This window comes from Danio aesculapii, chromosome 17, assembly GCF_903798145.1.
Source record: "Danio aesculapii chromosome 17, fDanAes4.1, whole genome shotgun sequence".
Taxonomy (NCBI): domain Eukaryota; kingdom Metazoa; phylum Chordata; class Actinopteri; order Cypriniformes; family Danionidae; genus Danio; species Danio aesculapii.
Window position 1 is genome coordinate 7,297,888 of NC_079451.1, and position 5,268 is coordinate 7,303,155.

Consider the following 5,268-nt stretch of genomic DNA (forward strand, 5'->3'; position numbering starts at 1 on the left):
GGATTTCTGACATGCAGCAAGATCTGCTGACACTGTAAACAATTACAGGGTTCGACACAATTAATTTGAATTGGGACAACATGAAGGGATTAAGTTAACATATTGGTTTTTACAAATTTAAGTGGATTGAACAATTAAGTTGTCTCAAAAACAATTAAGTTGTCTCAAAAAAACTAAAGAATTGTGTTGTTTGAGCTTATTTAAAATAAGTAGTTAAGCAAACAGCAAACATGTTTTTTTAGTGCAATAATTATGATTGTAGGAGAAGTGCAACAAAATATATTAAAACATATTTCAGGAAGAATTAAAGATATATATATATACATATATATATATATATATATATATACATATATATATATATATATATATATATATATATATATATATATATATATATATATATATATATATATATATATCAATCTATATTAGTACTGAGTTTGTTGAAATTTTTGTTTAACTTGGATTTTTTTGACAATAATTAATGCAATTTAGTAAATCCTACTCAATTATTTGATGCTGTTGTTCTCATGTACTGGAGCATTTTCTCCTTCTGTGGTGAGTTTTAACATTTTATTTACACATTAACGTTGCTTTTGTTTCTGTTCAAAGACATCTGGAATTAATTTTCTACTCCAAAATTAAAGTCAAATAATTTTAACACTCATACTAAAAAAGAATTATTTTACTGTAACTACAATTGTGCATTGTGCACCAGAGTCTCTGTTTTTGGTTATATAATTTATCTTCTCTTTGCTTTTAATATGTAGTTTTGCGGAGTATTTTCATTTATTCATTTTCCTTCAGCTTAGTACCTTATTTATCACGGGTCATGAACCCAGCGGAATGAACCGCCAACTAATCTAGCATAGGTTTTTAACGCAGCGGATGCTGTTCCAGCCGCAATCTAGTACTGGGAATCACCCATACACACTCATACACACACACACTACAGCCAATTTAGTTTATTCAATTCACCTAAAGAGCATGTCTTTGGGCTGTGGGGGAAACCGGAGCACCCAGAGGAAACCCACACCAACAGGAAACATGCAAACTCCACACAGGGATGCCAACTGGCCCAGTTGGAACTCGAACCAGCAACCTTCTTGCTGTGAGGCGACAGTGCTAACTGAGCTACCATGCTGCCAGAAATGTTATGTTGTAAGTAAAGCATACAATTTCAGGACATTGTATAGCTCAGGTCTACATTGTGTAAGTAAAACAACGAAATAGTAAAACACATGAGAGTACAGCAAGGTAAGCTGCAAATGTGAAGTTTAAGTATAAATATACTTAAACAGATTTTAACAGAATTATTTTCTTAAAACTCTGGAGTGCAAAAAAAACAACTAAATATTGAAAGAGTTTTAATCAAAAGGCAAAATATTTGTCATTTTAAATATTTCATACTGTGCCATTATCCTGGTCTAACCCCACCTGTCAGCAATACCTACACATATTTTATAGTTTCAATGTAATAAATCAATCAATTTATGTTTCAAGTTTTATATAGTTTTATTCAGCAAGAATGTATTGAATTGATTAAAAGTGACAGTTTTTAAAGTTCTAAAATATTTCTGTTTTAATTAATGAATGCTGCTTGTTAGAGGTTTTAAAACATATACAGTGCTCAGCATAATTGAGCACAGTCTATTTTGAAAATTAATATTTTTATTTATTTTTCAGTGAATATAGGCAATGTATTTTGGTGCATTTAAACAAAACAGATTTATTAAGCAGATATTTTTATTAAAATAATATTTTAGTCACCAAACATAACTAGAAAGTGAAAGATAATACAATTAAATTCAAGCTAAATATTGGGGAAAAATTACAAACTACAAAATTTCAACTAAATTGTTCCATTTTTTGTTTCTCTTGATTTTTCCTCTTTTTTAAAATTTGTATTTAATATTTTTCTGTAACATATAAATTTGGATGTACTATTTTGGGCCGTTATCGTAAGTTATTTTGTTAGATAAGCTCCAGATTTAGCTTCAGTACTGATTAATCTAATGTTTATGCACAAATATAATATTGTAAAGCTTCATATTATAAATATGAATTTAAAAGAGAGATTTGTGAGGGGTGTACTTACTTTATATACACTGTAAAAAGTTCTTCAAGGGTGTTGTCGATAGGAATTAATTTAAAAAAGTATATTTCTTCCAATAAATTGATTACCTTTTCTTTTTGAATTATTTTAAGTTTTACACAAGTAAAAAGTGTGATTGTTTCTGTAACTTATTATTACCTATCAAAAAATTGCATTTTACTGACCTTCAAAATAAATTGCTTCCACAAAACTTTATTTAAGTGTTTATATCCAAAGTAAAACGTCACGATCCGCCCACATGCTGCAGCATGCACACAGAACGACGTCGTTGCTCAGAGTGTCACCTGTACCGGACCAGTTTTGGATTTCTGTGGAGTTTGAGGGCTTTATACAACGTGCAACACATGTAAGTAAACTATTTACATTGCATAAAGTTAGGTTTTAGCCAAATGAGCACGCATTTATTGCACTATAACATGTAAACGCATCACCAGGTTTCACACTGTATGTTTGTCAGTTTTGCTGGGCGCCATGCGGCCTTACCGAAGGTAAGTTATTGAAATTGTATATTAAATCTTAAAACAATTATCGCTAACAGGATGAGTATATGTGAGATATAATGCCAGATTATGTTTCTACTAAGTTTGTGTACTTTTACAAAAAACATTGTCATTTTGTTTTGTCTAGTAATGTTAGCGTTAGCTTTGGTGAATTATTCTGTCTCAAATAATTAGTCTTAAATGTTCAGCATCTTTCCGAATTAGCTAGCAAAACATTAGTGGCATGGTCTCTCATCCTCGTACATGTGCCAGTTAAAAGTTACATTAACTGCTAAGTTTGGAGTCACAGTGATTGTTCTAGCTTGATTTGAAAAAGATAAGGACATTATATTTTTGGCGCCCCTCTGCAAATTGTATCATAAAAATTCATACCATTTGTTCAACTAAAAATATTAAATATTTATTTTGCATTACAATAACATCAGTGATCCTGATATTTTCCTAAACTCTTATTTGATTTTTGTTGCTTCTTTAGAAAGGGATGTCAGAGTCATGAATGACAGATGGCCAGGACATATAGCTGAAGAAGAATAGAAGTGGTTGCCCAGTCCCCATATCGGCCAAAATTAAAAGAAAGCTGGCCCGTCGTCTTTGAACCATTCCAGGTAAATGATTTATCATTGACATACTGTTCACTCAGTTTTTGTTTAAATGGTGAACAAAGATGTTTTTGTGATACTAGACACACTTTTTGCTGAATACATACTGAAGAGTCACACCACATGTTTTATGGTGTATTACATTGCATAAGAATGAAAGGTTGCCAGTACTTTACACATATTGAGTGTTCCAAATAACAGACAAACAATTGATGTATTACAGATAAATGAAGAATTCTGAAGGTGTACTACAGTTCCACTACAATCAGTGTTTATGTCCCAGCTGGACAAGTACACTCCAAAATTTCTTGACCTGTTTAGTGCGAAGGGTGGAGCAGCTAGTCAGCGCATCAAGAACTTGTTATTGGAACTGATCCAGGTGAGGCAAAAGTGGAAACAAGTACTTTATTTACTCGTTTTGCCTAATTGGGTGAATATGAATTTCTAATTAATTTTAAGGTTAAATATTAAAAATGTGTGCGTGTATGTATGTATGTATGTATATATAATGAAATGGCTAGTCTATCTCTTTCAAAAGTTCAAAACACACGTACAAACACCCAAATGTATGTGCAGAAACCAGGGTCCCAAGTTAACCTTTTTCGTCTTCCAGTTGCTTGTAGACTTAATTTAAAAAACACTGTCATATTTTTCAACTGCAGTTTCACAAAAGTAAAATCTTTGTTTTACATTATGCAGGAGTCATAATTATCTGACTCTATAACTGTAAGAGTGGCATTTTCAGTTTACCACATTTTCAGTTTTGTTCTGTTTATGCTCATACAGGGGAAAACGGAGAGCAGTGTCCATGAGGACTTGAAAATGCTCAATATGCACATATATGTCTGCCGTGAACCAGATGCGGTGGGCTTCATCATTGAGGGAATCCCAGTGCTTACTGATCTTGGCCAGGGCATGTTGCCTGCTTCTGGGGATGACATGCTCTGAACCTGCAGTATCCACCACAACTCTGCAAAACATTTAAGGTGTTCCAAAGACCTTTTGTGGGACTAGACATAGTGCGCCCAAAGCCTTCCTCCTGATTTATGACAGTAAAAAACAAACATCTGAGTTTGAGCAAATGCAAGCCTCACACTAAATAGCAATGTTGTGTTTTTGTTGAATTTTCTAGAAGATAGTTGTGAATGTTTAATTGTTAATTGGCTGGGCTCAGAGCTTGTTTCTTTCACTCTTGTTCGATGGACAGTTTAATTTAGAACAATGTGGTTGTCAAGCACAGATGACTTTAGTTCCTGGGTATGTCTGCAGCTTCTGGGCACTTGATGTGCTGAAGTTTGTTTTGTTATGTCAAGTGCTGAGGTCAGATGCCCTTTATTTTATTTTTATGTCAAATATTTTATTGGAATATAGCACTGACTGTACTTCAAACATGTTCTTGTATTAGTTTATTATGTATTGGTACAAATGAAAATGTATTGTTGTGCACCAAATTCATTCCATTTATGTAAATTGCTCAGGTCAAGAGTCGCTATTTTATTGTCAGTGCTTAGAGTACACAGACTGAACTTTAAAAGGTGTTCTATGTTGTACCTAAAGATTAAGTTAAAAGTTTCTGTGATTATAATGTTAAAATGTTTACAACATTAAAATTGATTATAGAAACTTAGTGCACCCAGTTTGTATATGGCATCTGTTTTAGAGAAATAAATGTTTGAAATGAATACCTCTCTTTCCTTGTTAATTAAAATTGTGGCAATGCTAACTAATTATTTAAATTGGATTGATTAATAGAGAAATAATAAATTAAGAGTAATAGAGAAAATGATTTAACTAAAATCAAAAAGTTTAAGTTTTTATTTTAAATGTTACTTATTTTAATTAAGTGGTTAAACTCAAATATTTTGCTTTATATTGTAGACTCAACTTAATTTTTTAGCATACAGCAAAATAAATAATATTGATTTTTACTAAATCAAAATAACAAGAAGTTCACTAAACTTACAAAAAGTAGTTGGAAAATGTTGCCTTAATTTTTTTGAGTTTAATCTAAGTAACAGTTTTTACAGTGTATGCTGAGCACAGTACAGCA

The 5,268-nt window shown here is 31.8% G+C and overlaps 1 long non-coding RNA gene across 1 annotated transcript; it reads left to right on the plus strand.

Moving 5' to 3' along the window:
- Positions 1 to 2,359: 2,359 nt before the first annotated feature.
- On the plus strand, positions 2,360 to 4,702 carry LOC130245039 (uncharacterized). The gene is made up of 4 exons (XR_008839282.1): positions 2,360 to 2,465; positions 3,095 to 3,224; positions 3,442 to 3,597; positions 4,005 to 4,702. It is a non-coding gene; the product is annotated as an uncharacterized LOC130245039 (long non-coding RNA).
- Positions 4,703 to 5,268: the final 566 nt, after the last annotated feature.